The sequence below is a fragment of the Carassius gibelio genome, chromosome B9 (assembly GCF_023724105.1).
Source record: "Carassius gibelio isolate Cgi1373 ecotype wild population from Czech Republic chromosome B9, carGib1.2-hapl.c, whole genome shotgun sequence".
Taxonomy (NCBI): Eukaryota; Metazoa; Chordata; class Actinopteri; order Cypriniformes; family Cyprinidae; genus Carassius; species Carassius gibelio.
Window position 1 is genome coordinate 30,839,515 of NC_068404.1, and position 17,526 is coordinate 30,857,040.

Genomic DNA, 17,526 nt, shown 5'->3' on the forward strand with positions numbered 1-17,526 from the left:
TATTATTAATGTTGAAAAGAGCTGAGAATATTTTTCAGGTTTTTTTTAGGGGGAATAAATTGAAAGAACTGCATTGTTTTTACATTTGTTAGAGTTATCTCTATTCGTCACATTTATATTATTTACATCAAGCTTTTGAATGGTATAGTATTGTATATTGTTATTGAAACTTCATAATGTTTCACTTGATTATACATTTGGTCAAGAATTATAGTTTGGAAAAAGTATTTGGAAAAAGTCTAACTAGTAAAATGTTTACACGTTATGTGAAAACTAGTACAAATAAATAAAAAGAGACTTACTCATGTTTATGATCTCTGCTGAATAAAGTGCTTCATTCTTTTTTCTGAGGAAATCCATTTCTCAAATCCTCAACCACATCACATCTTTCTGGGGTGAATTATGTCTTAGTCCTCTCATCGCGAAGCAAACAGTAAAATAAAATAAAAACTCGAAGAACAGTCTCAATGCCTTTTCTTCTGTGTGGGCGTATTCAAGCCGCGCGCTTCAGTTTGAATCTGAATAGAGCGTTCAGCGCGGGGGCGTGGTCACATTAGATATTATGAAGGGAGACATGAAAAACATACATCGCATTGTTTTCATATGGATTACTTTATCTCAGAATATCTGTTTTCGGCAGCACTTGTTTAGTTTTAAAGTAGACATGTCAGGCTTTCTATAGATATCTCTCTCATGTCTCTTCGTTGAGTATTCACGGAGTTACACTTCATTTTAATGACGTGTTTGTACATGACGATCAGCGCAGACAAAGGCTGCAGACAGCGCACCTTGTTTGTTATCTTTATTTTATAAGTGCACAAAGGTTTTTTGTTATTATGTCTGTATCCAAAAAAAACTAGACCCTTTACAGATTTGATTGATGTATTGCTCTTATCTGTACGATTAAAACTGAGAGTGTAATTTAAGTTCTTTTCCGGATTATCAGGAGAAAATGACTCAAAACGCATATATGCGTTAATCGACTCGAAAGGGTTAAATTTCAGCCAAAGTCATTGCAATTAAAAGAACCAAAGACTTAAACGTATAGACTTATACTTCAGTCTGTGTGCATTGAATTTATTTAATAATTGAGTTTCACAATTTGAGTTGAATTACTGAAATGAACTTTTCCTTGACATCCTGTAAATCGGAGCGCTGCACATTCAGAGAAAAACCGTGGCACTAGGGTTGTGCCGATAGTATCGTGTATCGATGATAGTCAGATGTCTCTGTTGATAGTCAAGGCGATATTAGGCTCATTCTCCTATTAATGTATTCAATTATAATAATAATAACTATTTTTATTAGGCGGCCTATTATAATTTGGCTATCAAACTGCCCAGTTGTTTCACTTCAGCACCGCATTTCACACACACACACATACACACACACACACACACGTGCGCACAAAAGAGGATTAGAGCCTGCAGTCGGTGAAAAAGTTGTAACGCTTTGACTCAGATAACTCGTCAAATCCATGAAATGAAAGAGACAGAAAACGAGGAGTTGGTGTCCCACACATTTAATGGCTGGTACATGGCAACGCGTCAGCTGGCAAACCAATGAGGAGTGTGTGTTTCTGACTCCCATAAAGCAGTTCAATCACCACCACACGATTATCCTCACCTGGGGTCAGAGGTCACTGCTTCATCACTGAGGCCAGGAGGATTACCCATGGATCCGTCACTCTTCAGAGACACACAGCTGTGATCAGGAGATGAAGATCTCTGACTGCAGATCCTGAGAAAACACACAGAAATATCACACTCTTTTGCTGTAAACAGTGATGATGACAGAAAGTGAGAATCTGCAGCATCAGTCAGATGTGACGCCAAAACACATTTACATCATGATCATCTGATCCGGACGCCTTCTCCACATGTGTGAATGGTTTCCAGCAGAAGACAGTTTGTCTTCCACTAATAAACAAACTCTTAGCAATGCTGTGAGGTTTTCTGACCCACACTCTCAGTCATACAGGGGTCAAGCATCCAAACAAATAGTTCAAACTACATTTATCTTGAGGAAAAACCCAGTGCCTATATGAAAGAAAAGCTCTACAAGACTATTATAAAGCAGCCAAACAACTATAAACTGATTCTGAGCTGCACTTCTGGGTAAGTGTGTTATTAACTGTTCTTCATGATAAAACACTAGAACTACTGCTACTACGGTCTAGTCTATGAACATGTTTCAGCTTTAAATATCACTGTATGCCATAACTGTAGGACTAATACACTATTTCCTCAATGAACTTCATATTTTAATATTACGTAGATCTATTGTTTACATCAAATTCATGTTTATTAATCAGTGCAGTCTGTCTCTTTAATGCTTGAAATCATAAACGACTGTTTCGCTTTAAAGTGTGTCTTCGATGACGGTATTCTGTAAAAAAAATAAAAATCATGTTTTGACATGATTCTGACGTACAAAGGCAAAAAACATCTGTTCATTATTTGTGGCTTTTTTCCTCTATTTGTTTAAATAATAATTTGTTCTCAATAATGCGCTGCAGTGCCATAAACATAACATCTTTTGTACTCTAATACTGGATCATCTCTCACCTGAGGTCAGAGGTCACTGGATCATATCTCACCTGAGGTCAGAGGTCACTGTATTATATCTCACCTGAGGTCAGAGGTCACTGGATCATATCTCACCTGAGGTCAGGGGTCACTGGATCATATCTCACCTGAGGTCAGAGGTCACTGGATCATCACTGGATTCAGGAGGATTCATGGATCTGTGGCTCCTCAGAGACTCTCTGGTGTGATCTGGAGATGAAGATCTCTCGCTGATCTCCATAATGACAGACTGAAACGAGGCCTGTATATCAAACACTTCACTAATCATACATGACAATATATCCATTAATTCCTCAATTATTATTATATAACAGAATATCCATTACACTTTAAATAATTCAGAGAATTGTGATGAAGAAGATGATGAAATCCTCAGCTCTACACTTCAGTCACAGTCTGAATATTTCAGGAGATCAGTGTGTGATCATGTGTCAGCAAACATGCGTCTGTTCCTTCCAGAGAAAGGAGAAAGATTAAAGAGGTCATCAGATGCCCATTTCACACAAGTTTATACGATTCTTTAGGCTCTTAGTGAAAAGTCTGTAACATAGTTTGGTTACAATTTAGAATAATCAAAAACAATAATCTGTAGATATCAGAAATATAAAATATATTCCACCTGTCACTCAAACAGGCCTCATATTTCACCTTTCTTTCCTTTTAAAACTTGTTCGTTCTATAATCTCGATATTAAAAAAAAAAAAAAAAAAAACGATATAAAAACGATCTTTTATAGACGACAAAGAAGAAGTCACAACTTAACACGGACACCAGTTAAACTGTAACACCTGTCAAAAATAAAATCCTGCTTATCATTCAACTTGAACACTCACCTTTGCATATTAATTTGTACAGAATCTTCTTCTTCTTCTTCTTCTTTTAGAGTTTAACTGGCGGTTGGCAGACCAACGTAAGGTGCATTTACCGCCATCTACCAGACAGGAGTGTGGTCGTCGAGAATAGTCAGAGGGAATTATTCACCTATGCGCATACTTATGATATAAATATGTACATATTAAATATGGTAGAACAACCCCGTATTTTTGAGAAACCTCATAACTTGATTTTAACACTTTGAGATACATCTCCTAATAGATTAACTAAAGTAAGCGCTTTCCCTTCTTTATACAGGACTGATGTTAACCAACTACGCTCTTCCATATAAATCCCACTGCTCTTGCCACATCCCAATCACTTTTTCCTGAATAATAGATTTCCCTTCAGCTTTGCATAGAGGGACATTGATGTTAACCTCATCCAATTTCAAGGCCTGTTTAGCTAGAATATCCACCTCTTCATTTCCATCAATACCTACAGGGGCAGGGACCCAAACAAACTGAACACAAACACCTTTACTATTCAGCTGAAACAATATATGGTAAATTTTGTATAATAGATCTTGCATGACTTTCCTGTTTTTATGCTCAATAATGCAGCTAGACTTTCTGAGGCAACTACAGCTCTGTTTATGCCCCTAATATAATTCATAAACAACCAATTAAGAGCTAAAGCAATGGCAGTGAGTTCAACAGTATACACTGCAAGATAATCAGAAGTTCTTCTTTTAATTTTGATGTTATATTGTGTAATACTCACTGTCGCTCCTGATCTGCCATTGTTGGGATCTTTAGACCCATCAGTACACAGTACAGGGTGTTCTTTAAACTGCTCAAAATAATTTTGAACAACAAGCCATTCTGGGGTACCGCTACTTTCCTTTTTCAATGCCAGTTGTAGCTGCAAGTCCTTTACTGGCATAACAAACAGCCATGGAGGTATAGATGAAAATGGTACAGTCGAACTGAACTTAAATTGCGTCAGGCCTACATTCTGGGCTTTAATATCTACAATCCACCCAAAGCTATAGTAGTTAGACTTCTGATGTTCCCAACAATCCTTCAACACAGCTTTTGCTGGGTGAACACAGCTATATTTGTAAAGAATCCCTGGTGCTTGATATTATTATAATCCTGAAGATGAACTTCCGATCATCTGATTTTACGTGCGTCACAACTCACTACAACGGTGGAGTTTAGGATGAAAACAACGTTGAAACGGAAACATTGTACAATAATATGACATGAAATCAAAAGCTTATAACTGAACTTACCGTAATGAGATTTTTATGCCAGTTTTTAAGTCTTCGAAATGTGAAGTTACATTCGGTAAGTATCGAGAGTTTACTTTCGATTTCAACATAAAGGCGTATCCTCGTGATGCAGACCGCGCATGCGCAAGAGACCTCAGGTGTCAACAACATACAAACCCCGCCCATTCATTCATCTGCTTTCATTTGTCTGCTGTCAGTCTATCGTTAAATGTGTTTAGCGCCACCTGCTGCACTGGAGTGCGTGACATAACGCGTCCTCGATTACATTCTACTGATCGAGTCTCATGAAGAAATACACACCTCCTTCAAATGTTAGTTATGATTTCTTTCAATACAATTCTTTCTAAATTAAAGCTTTTTACATTTAATATACATTTCAACTACATATCTCAAATGTATCTGTGTTTATTTTATTCATAAAAATGTGTGTCTTTAATTATGTATACATATGTCCTTATCCCAGTCTAGTAAATAAACTTTTTGATGGATTTGAATATTGTAATATTTTCTACTCTGTTTGTCTGTATCTCATCATCTCTCTTCTGCTACTATTGCATTTTAATTGACATTTTGCTTTATCTTTTTCCAAGGTGTTTTCATTCCTTGTATTTGGTCTTAAAAAGATACACTTCAGTCACTGTCATTGTATATGGTCTTTAACCCATCCAAAGTGTGTGCACGCGCGCTCGCACACACACACACACACACACACAACGAGCAGTGGGTATCATTTATGCTGCGGCACCCGGGAAGCAGTTTGGGGTTCAGTGCCTTGCTCAAGAGTACCTACTGTAAGTCGTGGTATTGCCGGCCCGAGACTTGAACCCACAACCCTAGGGTTAGGAGTCAAACTCTCTTACCACTAGACCACTACTTCCCCGTCAAAAGGTATTATAACATTAATAATAACATTAACACAACACCAAACTAACACTTTTGGACTTCCTCAGTTTGTGTAAATCCACATGGGGTTCAGAGTGTCATTTTATCTATTTCAGAACTTTCACACATCAAACACGTGGTTTTGATTCAGAATTACAGTGTATACTCTTTCATTTACCCTAAATAATGGAAGTGAAATGTGACAACATGCCCCATAGGTGTGACACACTGTAACATCTGCGGGACACAAAATAACATATGACAGCTTAAATGATCTGATCTAATGAGGGGAAAAAACATACAAGCGTAATATTTTGTAATAACATTAATAACTTTTTATAGAAACAGAGGAGACATTTCTGAATATTGAACACTGACTCTCAGTCTTTATCCATTTGTTTCCTGTGGTTTCTTCATGACAGTAAATAGAGTAAATTACTTGACTAATGCATTGCAGGTGATCTCACACATCCGTCACACAGCTTCTTCAGTCTGCTGCCATCAGGGAGGACACTGTAGAGTCTCCAGGCCAGGAGCAGCAGACTGAAGGACAGCTTCATCCATCAGGCTGTCAGGAAGCTGAACTCACTCCAGAACTTGTTGTATAGCTGTATCTCATATTTTATATTTGATCTAGATGTTTAGGCTCTACTGTTAATGTTATCTGTATGCACCGATGGTCTGAGAGTAACACAGTTTCGATTCTCTGTATGTATGTACTGTACATGTGGAAGAATTGACAATAAAGCAGACTTGACTTCCATATGAAAATAACATTGAACAGAACAAATATGTGCAATTAATATACACACACACAAGGTATTAATGTTAAATCAATATATAGGCTACTAAAACTCAGTGTACAGAATAGCAACATGAGATATATATACACTTTTATTTTATTACTTTGCACTGTTTCTACTTCAGAGATCACTGTTCCCAGATATTTTTGCCTCTCATCAAATGCCTGATTTCTTTAGAAAGCCTAGACCCTGTAGTTTCTTATGAAAGAATGAGAATAATTGTGTGAAGTACTGGCACAGAGTTATAGAGGCTAGAATATTGTTTTTTCTTTCTGCCGGATAACAAGCATCTCAACTGAACACATTTCAGCCTCTAGGTCTCTTGATATGACTTTAGAAACACAACTGAGCCCAAGCACCAGCTCGTGTGAAGCTGTGAGCAAAAGAAGATCAATGTAGAATGAAATAGAAGTGCTTTAGAACATTTATTTGCCAAGATATGCTCATGTGTTTTGTAAAATGCCCTGCTGAAACTCCCCATAGGACTTTTGGTTACCCAAAATGCATAGTGACAATAAAAGACTTAGTGTGTGGCAAACTCTTGGTGTAGAAGAAGAATCCTGGTCTCCAATGAAAGAAAACACTCTGGAGTTTCTTGTAGACTATTAGGATTATATTTCAGGAGTTTCTGATATAGAATGAATACACAAAATATGGAAGAATTACACAAAATTATATTTATAAACTATGATAAAAGTTATATTTATTTGCAAATAAAAACAGGTACAAGATTCCCCTTTACAAATATACATAAAGAAATGCTGCATGTTGACATCCCTCCCTGTAGAGAGAACTACACTACTGTGAAGGACAGAGATAAAAATGGCTAATGCTCTTTGAAAAGGATGGTTTTATTGAGCTTCTGTCACATGTTGTTGCTCTGGAAGGTAATGTTAGTCATTTTAGCGATGTGGTGCAGAAACAAACACTAAAGTGACATTTAATCACATATTGATATATCAATCTTATACAGCTTGAATTATTGTTGGTCAGTGATACACAGACCCTTTGAAGATGAGCTGGAAAGTTAAAAATGTTTGGCACAACAGCATCTTTAATCTGGACATTGTGCCCCGTTCTGTCAAAGTCCTCGCTCCTGAAGAAAAGAAACATTCTGTGATTGTGGAAACAAACTTGTAAAAAGCTTTGGGTCAACCACAATCTTGTAATACTATTATGTCATAGCCTCGCTGTTCCTGGGTAACAGGACCTGTATTGTACACACATCCACTGAGTAACTAACCATTATCCCAAATATAATCCTAATATTGTCATATCTTACAGGTGAAAGGTGATCCACGGGCTCTCGTTTTGAGACGACAGCGATTGGAGAATCTGTAGACTGCACAAAAGTCTGACATCTTCTCATATAAAGCCAGCAATGTCCTGTATCATAATGTAAGATGATTTTAACAAACCAAACCGATTGGAAATCATGTGTAACTTCAGTTCTATTGAAAAGAAAGAGCAGTTCTGTCTCTAACACTGATGTGATATTGCTGTGTAGCAGCTAAACTGTAACTACTAGATCTCACTCAGAGCTTCTTGTTATTAGCCAGATAATAACTACAACCACATCCACAAAGATTGTCATTTAGACAAAAGATCAGTTGTCATAAAATCGTTATAGGTGTCAGTAAAACCTTTATAACTGAACAGCTCGCTTGTGTTCTCAGACAGTAGTAATGATACACAACGATACACGAGAAGTAAAGCTGCAATTTCAACATGTTCGAGCATCCAGATTTATAGCCACGTTAATAACGTTTATCTTTGACTGTCGGGTAAAGTGTGCTGGAGCTCGCGCCGGTGCGGGTCAGAAGTGCGGATCGAGGCGCATAACTGCCGCTAGGGGACGCTCGCGAGCACCTTCTGAACGCTAAAATGACAAACGGGACACTTTACGCACGGTCTTGTGGACTTAACGGACACGCGCACGCGGCGACTATTGTAAGTCCGTAAGAGCGCGAGGACACATGAAGTGTTCATTTGGGACAGGGACACTCACGCACTCCCCAAAAACACAGCACACAACACAGATAAGCGTCCAATTCGAACAAACACATAATTAATGGTTCCCACTCACATTAACTAATAAATTCCTTCTTTGTTTGTAAGGGCAGTCTTGTCAATGTGCGCGTGACGTAGAGTTGTATATGTGCGTGCATGAACCTAAGTTAATTTATCTTTCTTTATCAGTCTTGCAGATCATCTTTGGTGTATCAACAAAAGGATGTGCATGACCAGCGGTGCACTTGCTGCGACCTGAAAAGTTTAGATGTTTCTAATTTAATTTTCTAACGTTACCTGTTAGATTGTGTTTTATTTACGTCTACACCTAGATAGCCTTAAACGTACCCTTTACAATAATGAAATACTAATTATTGTTGTACAGTATAGGGGTTGCAAGACTACTGATTTCTACTAGTCGATTTATTTTATAAAAAAATTGCTTGAGTTACTTGATAAGACCGTTATGACTTTTTATATATTTTTTCGTGAACAAGTATGTCGTGTTAAACTAAAATAATTATTAATTTCAAAAATAATATTTATCATGCAAGCAGAGAGATGTCATGACAAACGTTTAGTGATCATTTGAACACGACTGAATCCATTCAATGCACACATTCTCATTACGCAGAACACTTTATGCGAGTCTTAATGTTAATGAACTTCACTAAACAGATGTGTGTGTGCCGCGCAAACCAGCAAAAGGTAGAGATGCAAACATGTAGGACAAGTAGACAATGTATCCGTATCGAAGCTGATTATTAGCCTGCTCTTGAGAGAGAACTGATTTGGTTTTTTAGACTGAGATGCTCAACGCTGCGGTTTGATTGGTGAGCGCGCTGTGCTTATTCCATTGAATCATTGCCTTTTAAATATATACAAATACTATAACGTGCATGATGTATTATTATAGGTAAAATTACTCTTGCAACGATCTGATTTCTGAGAGATGCACAGAGAGGCGACAACAATGCGGTGTTTGATTTGCGCTCTTTTCACTCATAAAGTTTACATTCATTCACTTCTGGCGCTGATGCCCTGGCTCACCTGTTATCTAGCAAACACCAGACTGTGTCAGTTTCAGCCGAGTATTCAGGCAGAATTATTCCTTGTCCATTATTCGTTTTTAAGCCATCCTTGCCATTCCGAATAAGGTATTCGGCTTCAGGCACAACCCTAATTATTACATTACATATTTTATTTTTACATGCAACATAGATAAGGTCATATAGTAACAGCTCCACGCAATATTGTAATTCTAAAATTCACGTCGTAGTGGCAAACACTTTGTATGCATTAAGGGGCGGTCACATTATACGTTCGAAATTATTACTGATGCTGCTGTGAATATGGGCAAGAGCAAGATATAACGGTTTCCCCTCAATTATCGCAACATGGATTAATCTGTGCTTGTACTGTGTCTTTTGCGACGGCGTCGAAAGCGTCTTATTATATTCCACTCTCTTTATCTCTCTCTCTATAAATATATACACACTAAACAATAAAAAAAAAAAAAATAATAGAACGTGTCTGTTCCTGTTTCCATTGACACTGCGAACCATGCAGCTTCTTTTTTTATTATCTTTTAAATATGTATTATATAAAATAGGATGCTGCGCTACGGCTAAAATTACCACTTCCTTCATTTTTTAAATTTCTGTACAGAGAGGTCACGCAGTGACGTATCGATCTTCTACTGGTCACACGACTTCACGTGATGCGAATTCGCAGGTCAGAGTTCACCAAACTTGAACTTCCGAACGCAGCGAAATGCGCATTAGCCTGCGTTTCCGGTCTGACGCATTCGCATGCGTATGAATGGAAGTCAATGGAAACGAAAAGTGCAGTGTGACCGCCCCTTTATGGTTAATGCATGCTGGAGTAGTTGATTGTTTCCGACAGCGCCGAGTCTATGCAAGCACTAGTACAGTATGACAAAAATTTCGCTGTATTTATGTTCGCATGCCCAGAAGAGCCAAACGTATCCCTTCTAGCCTTGCTGCGCGCATTTGTCATATCATGAGCATTGCGTGTGTCTGTGCCCTGTGCCAAGGCATCAGTCATATACATTTTTGACCACGGACATAATGTCAGCAAAAGCAGCATTATTAAGTAAATAAAATGAAAATAAAGTACATAAAAATTATTTGACCTTACAGCTTCAAACTCTGTTCTAGAGGGCCAGTGTCCTTTATAGTTTAGCTCCCAGGGTCAGACTCGGGGTAAAGCCAGTACTCATTACCAGGGCACCAATGGAAGAAAGGGCCCTTGAAAAGTATGAATCTGAAATATATTTTATTTTACCTGGATATTTTCATGGGTGGGAGGCATGGGGGCCCATCAGGACTGTCTATGCATAGGGCCCGGGAGCTTTAACCCTAATTATACACACTTGAACCAGCTAATCAAGCTCTTACTAGACACACTAGAATATTCCAGATAGGTGTGTTAAGGCCAGTTGGAGCTAAACTTTTCAGGACACTGGCCATCCAGGATCTAGTTTGGAGACCCCTGTCCTACAGAGTTGATACTTTTGCACATGCTTTTTGATCATTACAAATAATAATGTAAAATGATTTTCTTAGAATAGGAGATATGCGGTCTCTCGCATCACATACATTATCAGTAGTTAAGTATGTGGTCTTGAAGAGGACCCTTTTTTCTCTCATTTGGACTCGGTCTTGACTCGGTCTCGACTAGTCCTGGACTTGGACTTGACTTGGACTCGACAAAGCTTGACTTGACTACAGCTCTAGATTTATCTATGTGGGTGTCAACTGGGCATGGGCTCAGAGTGGGCACTTTGATCAGAGCCGGATTATCCATAAGGGCACTTGGGCCAGTGTCCAGGGGCACCAACCATTCACAACAACTAGGGGGGCACCACATGACACAAGCTTTAAAAATAACTTTCGTAAATTGTTTTATTATTAACTTGAAATTCTTGAAATACCATGCATAAGTCATTTATGAACACTAACTTAACAACAATAATAATAAATGATAAATAAATAAAGATTACATGACCACTGTCAGTCCCCGCCCCCCCTTCCGTCCCCAATCTGTCAGAGTTGAGTTGGTACACAACAAGTATGTGCACATGTGTAATTTTTTTAACGTCTACAGAAAATGAATCATAATGGACAGACGTCATTTGAGAGGTTTTGCAAAAAGAAAGTTAAAGAAAGACAAGGACGCTAGACGTTTAGCTACAATTCAAAATGTTCCAGGGATCGAAAGTTCTTTTTTTTAAACGAGTGAAGAATGAGCTCAGGACGACAATGTAGAGCTGTAGTCAAGTCCGGCTTTGTCGAGTCCAAGTCAAGTCCAAGTCCAGGACTAGTCGAGACCGAGTCAAGACCGAGTCCAAAGAGGTTTGAGTCCAAGTCAAGTCCAAGTCCAAAAGTTTCGAGTCCAAGTCCAAGACCGAGTCCAAATGAGTGAAAAAAGGGTCCTATTCAAGACCACATACTTAACTACTGATAATGTTTGTGATGCGAGAGAAAGCATATCTCCTATTCTAAGAAAATCATTTTACATTATTATTTGTAATGATCAAAAAGCATGTGCAAAGTAACAACTCTGTAGGACAGGGGTCTCCAAATTACATCCTGGATGGCCAATGTCCTGAAAAGTTTAGCTCCAACTCGCCTTAAAACACCTGGAAGATTAGTGTGTCTAGTAAGAGCTTGATTAGGTTCAAGTGTGTATAATTAGGGTTAAAGCTAACAGGGGCGTTAAACAAGATCCTGGGCCCTATGCTTAGGCAGTCCTGATGGGCCCCCATGCCCCCCACCCATGAAAATATCCAGGTAAAATAAAATATATTTCAGATTCATACTTTTCAAGGGCCCTCTCTTCCTTTGGGGCCTTGCTAATGAGTACTGGGAGCTAAACTTGGATAAACAAACAAAGTTTGGAACTGTAAGGTCAAATAATTTTTATGTACTTTATTTTTTGTTGACATTATATCTGTGGTCAAAAATGTATATGACTATGCCTAATTGGCACAGTGCACAGACACACGCAAAGTTCGGGATATGACAAATGCACGCAGCAAGGCTAGAATGGATACGTTTGGCTCTACTGGGCATATAAATACAGCAATTTTTGTCATACTGTGCTAGTGTTTGCATAGACTAGTCGAGCACTGTCACAATCGACTACTCCAGCATGTATTAACCATAATGCATACAAAGTGTTTGCAAGTACGACGTGAATTTTAGAATTACAATATTGCGTGGAGCTGTTACTATATGACCTTATCTATGTTGCATGTAAAAATAAAATAGGCCTATGTAATGTAATAATTAGGGTTGTGCCTGAAGCCGAATACCTTATTCGGAATGGCAAGGATGGCTTAAAAACGAATAATGGACAAGGAATAATTCTGCCTGAATACTCGGCTGAAGCTGACACAGTCTGGTGTTTGCTAGATAACAGGTGAGCCAGGGGATCAGCTCCAGAAGTGAATGAATGTAAACTTTATGAGTGAAAAGCGCGCAAATCAAACACCGCATTGTTGTCGCCTCTCTGTGCATCTCTCAGAAATCAGAGCGTTGCAAGAGTAATTTTACCTATAATAATACATCATAGCTACACGTTATATTATTTGTATATATTTAAAAGGCAAATATTGAAAGCTTAGGCTACCATGATACGAATGAATGGAATAAGCACAGCGCGCTCACCAATCAAACAGCCGCGCTGCGCGTCTCAGTCTCTCAAAAACCAAATCAATTCTCTCTCAAAAGTAGGCTAATAATCAACATAGATATGGATACATTGTCTACTTGTCCTACATGTTTGCATCTTTATGTTTTGCTGGTTTGCGCGGCACACACACATCTGTTTAGTGAAGTCGACAATACATTATAGACTCGCTCAAAGTGTTCTGCGTAATGAAAATGTGTGCATTAAATGGATTCAGTCGTGTTCAAATGATCACTATGACACGTTTGTCATGACATCTCTCTGCTTGCATGATAAATATTATTTTAGAAATTAATAATTAATTCAGTTTAACACGACATACTTGTTCAGTGATAACTACGAAAAAATATATAAAAAGTCATAACAGTCTTATCAAGTAATTGTACGATGTTGTATCCGAATGCAGATAGGAAAAATTTTGTGATTGTTACAGATACAAATACTGGCTGTTACATGAAAATGTAAATATGTAATGTCATATATAAAGTTTTTAAAATTTACATATGTAATTGTTGCATAAAAAAAGGCTATCTAGGTGTAGACGTAAATAAAACACAATCTAACAGGTAGAAAATTAAATTAGAAACATCTAAACTTTTCAGGTCGCAGTAAGTGCACCACTGGTCATGCACATCCTTTCCCGGAACAATACTGAAAGCTAAGGCAAGATGGAGAAACAGATGATCATAGTTGTACAAGGATAGCCATTTTTTAAATGAATCTATTAGCAGAGCTACTGAAAGTGATTTTAAGTGCTGGAATTCCATTTATTCTTTGCTGAAACTTCTGCGTCATCATGGAGAGCGGGTCATGGTTGCCCAGCAACAGCAGACGCCACTGGAGCACAAGCGCAGGCTACAGAGTGCTTCGGAAATAAGGAGAGCGGCGCGCCTAGCGTTTTCCACACAGTTTCAGTCGCGACATCATGCAAATGTGGTTTTGTTTTGAAGGAGACATTTTTTATTTTATTTTTTTTGCTGGACTCGGTCGAGACCAACTAGAAGACTTGGCGAGTCCAATGGCCAAGTCCGAGACAAGTCCGAGTGCAAATTCAACGAGTCCGAGACAAGTCCGAGACGACAGAAAAATGTCTCGAGTCCGGACTCGAGTCCAAGACCGGACTCGAGTACAGCCCTACGACAATGACACTGAAGCGATTGACTGCACTCCCTGTTTACCATTGAAGCCGCGAGAGGGCGCTCTATGCTTCTCTTTTGAGGTATAGTGCCCACCACACTGTCTTAATACGGCCCTGACTTTGATGGGCTGAATGTGGGCTTGGATACAGTTATTGGCCCCAGTTAGGCTGCCCACACTGTTAGAAATCGCTGTAAAAAAAACCGGCCAAATTTCAACAGTAACATACTGTTTTTCATTAAAACAGTGCATTCTGGGTAATATTCATAATTTTTGAGAACGTAGCCTGCTGTTATATATCGTTAATTAACAACGTTCAAAGTCGACACTCAGCGGCTTTGTTTCAAATCACACCCTACACCCTCATTCGCTATTCCCTACATGAGTTTACTGATATAGTCCACCTGACAGAGAGAATGAAAACTAATGAGTAAATTCAGACAGTGATGAACAGCTGCTGTTAACGAGCAGAATCACTGAAAAAAAAAAGAAACAAGACAAACACAGGAACTACAACTGACTTCAGCCACAGCTTTAGATGAAATCAACGGAAGATTTTAACAATCAACAAACAGCTTTACCAACGTCACTCATAACTAACCAGACTGACAGAGACCAGAGATCAAAAGATCTTATTGAGAATTACAGAGATTCAGATGATGATGTTTTACTGTTTCGTTTGACGTCGAAAAAGTTGTAAATTAACAGTACTTTACTGGCACCCCTGCTGCCAGTAAATTACTGTTATTTCACAGAACAATTTTTTACAGTGTATTGTTTATTTGTGGGTCCCAGATGGGCCCCATTTGGGCTATATTAGGATATATTTATAGTTCTATAATTTTTTTTTTTTTTTTTTTTTTGCAGATTATTTATTTTTATGCAGTTATGGGTAGCTACATAATCCTTACAATTAAATTGATTTAATTGTATGTTTTTCATGTTTTATATCATTTAGGGTTATATCATAATGTAACAATAAAGATTATTTATTTTATGAATAATCGTTTTTTATTTTATTTATAAGTATCTCAAAGGGTTTTTCTTATAATTTAAAAGCACTTGTGTTATGCGGTCATTGAGTCATGCGATGATTGGCGTCTGTGTCTTCCCGCCCCTTCTCATTCAAAAAAAACAAAAACAAAACGGTTGCTACTCTCCACTTCAACACGGTCAGCGTCTGCGTGTCAATGGACAAACTCTCTAAACTATCAAGGTAAGATAATTATATTTAACTTTATATTAGCTGAATTACTGCTGCTGTTATATAATTGGATGTACATATTTTAAAAAAATATTTGAAAATACAGAAATGGCAGAGTCACTGTGTAGTGTTTTTTGGTCCAATAATTAATATCTCTGTCTAATCCGAATTTAATTGGAGAAAAGCATATGTCATCCAATCTTTTACATTTTTAACACACTCTGTTAGCTTAGATAATGGAGAAGTTTCATCTGGCCTCGTTGAGATATATAGCTGAGTATCATCAGCATAACAGTGGAAGCTAATTCCATATTTTCTAATAATATTACCAAGGGGCAACATGTATATTGAAAATAGAAGGGGACCTAGGACGGATCCTTGTGGCACTCCATATTTTACTGATGATAAATGAGATGACACCCCATTTAAATAAACAAAATGGTAGCAATCGGACAGGTAGGATCTAAACCATCTTAAAGCCTGCCCTTGAATACCTGTATAGTTTTGTAATCGATCTATGAGTATGTCATGATCTATGGTGTCGAATGCAGCACTAAGATCAAGTAAGACTAGAAATGAGATGCAGCCTTGATCTGACGCAAGAAGCAGGTCATTTGTAATTCTTCATACAGAACATTTTTGTGCAGGAAGATGCTCAATTGAGCAGACACAACTTTTTCTAAAATTTTAGACATAAATGGAAGATTTGAAATAGGCCTATAATTTGCCAGTACACTAGGATCTAGTTTTGGTTTCTTAATAAGAGGCTTGATAGCCGCCGGCTTGAATGGTTTTGGGACGTGACCTAAAGATAACGACGAGTTAATGATATTGAGAAGCGGTTCTTCGGCTACAGGTAACAACTCTTTCAGTAATTTAGTGGGTACAGGATCTAATAAACATGTTGTTGGTTTAGATACAGTGATAAGTTTATTTAGCTCTTCCTGTCCTATGGTTGTAAAGCACTGCAGTTTATCTTTGGGTGCGATGAATGAAACTGAAGTGTTAGGCGCTGTAGAATCTACATTCACTATTGTATTTCTAATGTTATCTATTTTATCAGTGAAGAAATTCATAAAGTCATTACTATTTAACGTTGGTGGAATATTTGAATCAGGTGGCGTCTGGTAATTTGTTAATTTAGCCACTGTGCTAAATAAAAACCTTGGATTGTTTTGGTTATTTTCAATGAGTTTGTGTATATGCTCTGCCCTAGCAGTTTTTAGAGCCTGTCTGTAGCTGGACAAAAAACTTCCAAGTTCCAAGTTTTTCTCCATTTGCGTTCAAGACTACGAGTTTCTTTCTTGAGAGAGTGAGTATTACTGTTATACCATGGCACAGTTTTCTCTAACCTTTTTCAATTTGATGGGGTCAACGGCTTCTAATGTATTAGAGAGAATAGTGCCCATGTTGTCAGTAATTTCGTCTAATTCATGTGTATTTTTGGGTACAAATAGCAGTTGAGATAGATCAGGCAGGTTATTTGCGAATCTTTCTTTGGTGACTGGAACAATAGTTCTGCCCAGACGGTATCGCTGCGACATATAGTTAATATCAGTTATACGCAGCATGCACGATACAAAGAAATGGTCTGTAATATCATCACTTTGACGTACAATATCTATAGCAGTAAGATCGATTCCATGAGATATAATTAAATCTAGTGTATGATTAAAACGATGAGTGGGCCCAGGTGACATTTTGCTTGACTCCAATAGAGTTTATTAGGTCAGTAAACGCAAGTCCTAATGTATCCTTTGTATTATCAACGTGAATATTAAAATCTCCCATGATTAGCGTCTTATCAACTGTAACTAGAAGGTCTGAGAGGAAATCTGCAAATTCTTTTAGGAATTCTGTATACGGCCCTGGTGGTCTATACACAGTAGCCAGAGCAAGAGATACATTAGATTTCTTTTGCATGTCTGACAGTGTAACATTTAGCAGAAGTATTTCGAATGAGTTAAACCTGTATCCTGTTTTCTGGGTAACACTGAGAATATCACTATATATTGTTGACCAGTCTGACGGGGCTCATGCTTATAGCAGTAGTTTGGTGGAGTAGACTCATTTAGA

At 37.9% G+C, this 17,526-nt stretch overlaps 1 protein-coding gene and 1 long non-coding RNA gene across 2 annotated transcripts in view; one reads left to right on the forward strand and one right to left on the reverse strand.

Annotated features, from left to right (window-relative positions):
• The window catches only part of LOC127964884 (NACHT, LRR and PYD domains-containing protein 12-like), a 1,383,583-nt gene that overhangs the window by 188,816 nt on the left and 1,177,241 nt on the right, over positions 1 to 17,526 (reverse strand). The window lies entirely within an intron of this gene.
• The window catches only part of LOC127964951 (uncharacterized), a 153,693-nt gene that overhangs the window by 112,998 nt on the left and 23,169 nt on the right, over positions 1 to 17,526 (forward strand). The gene's annotated exons all lie outside the window — the stretch shown is intronic.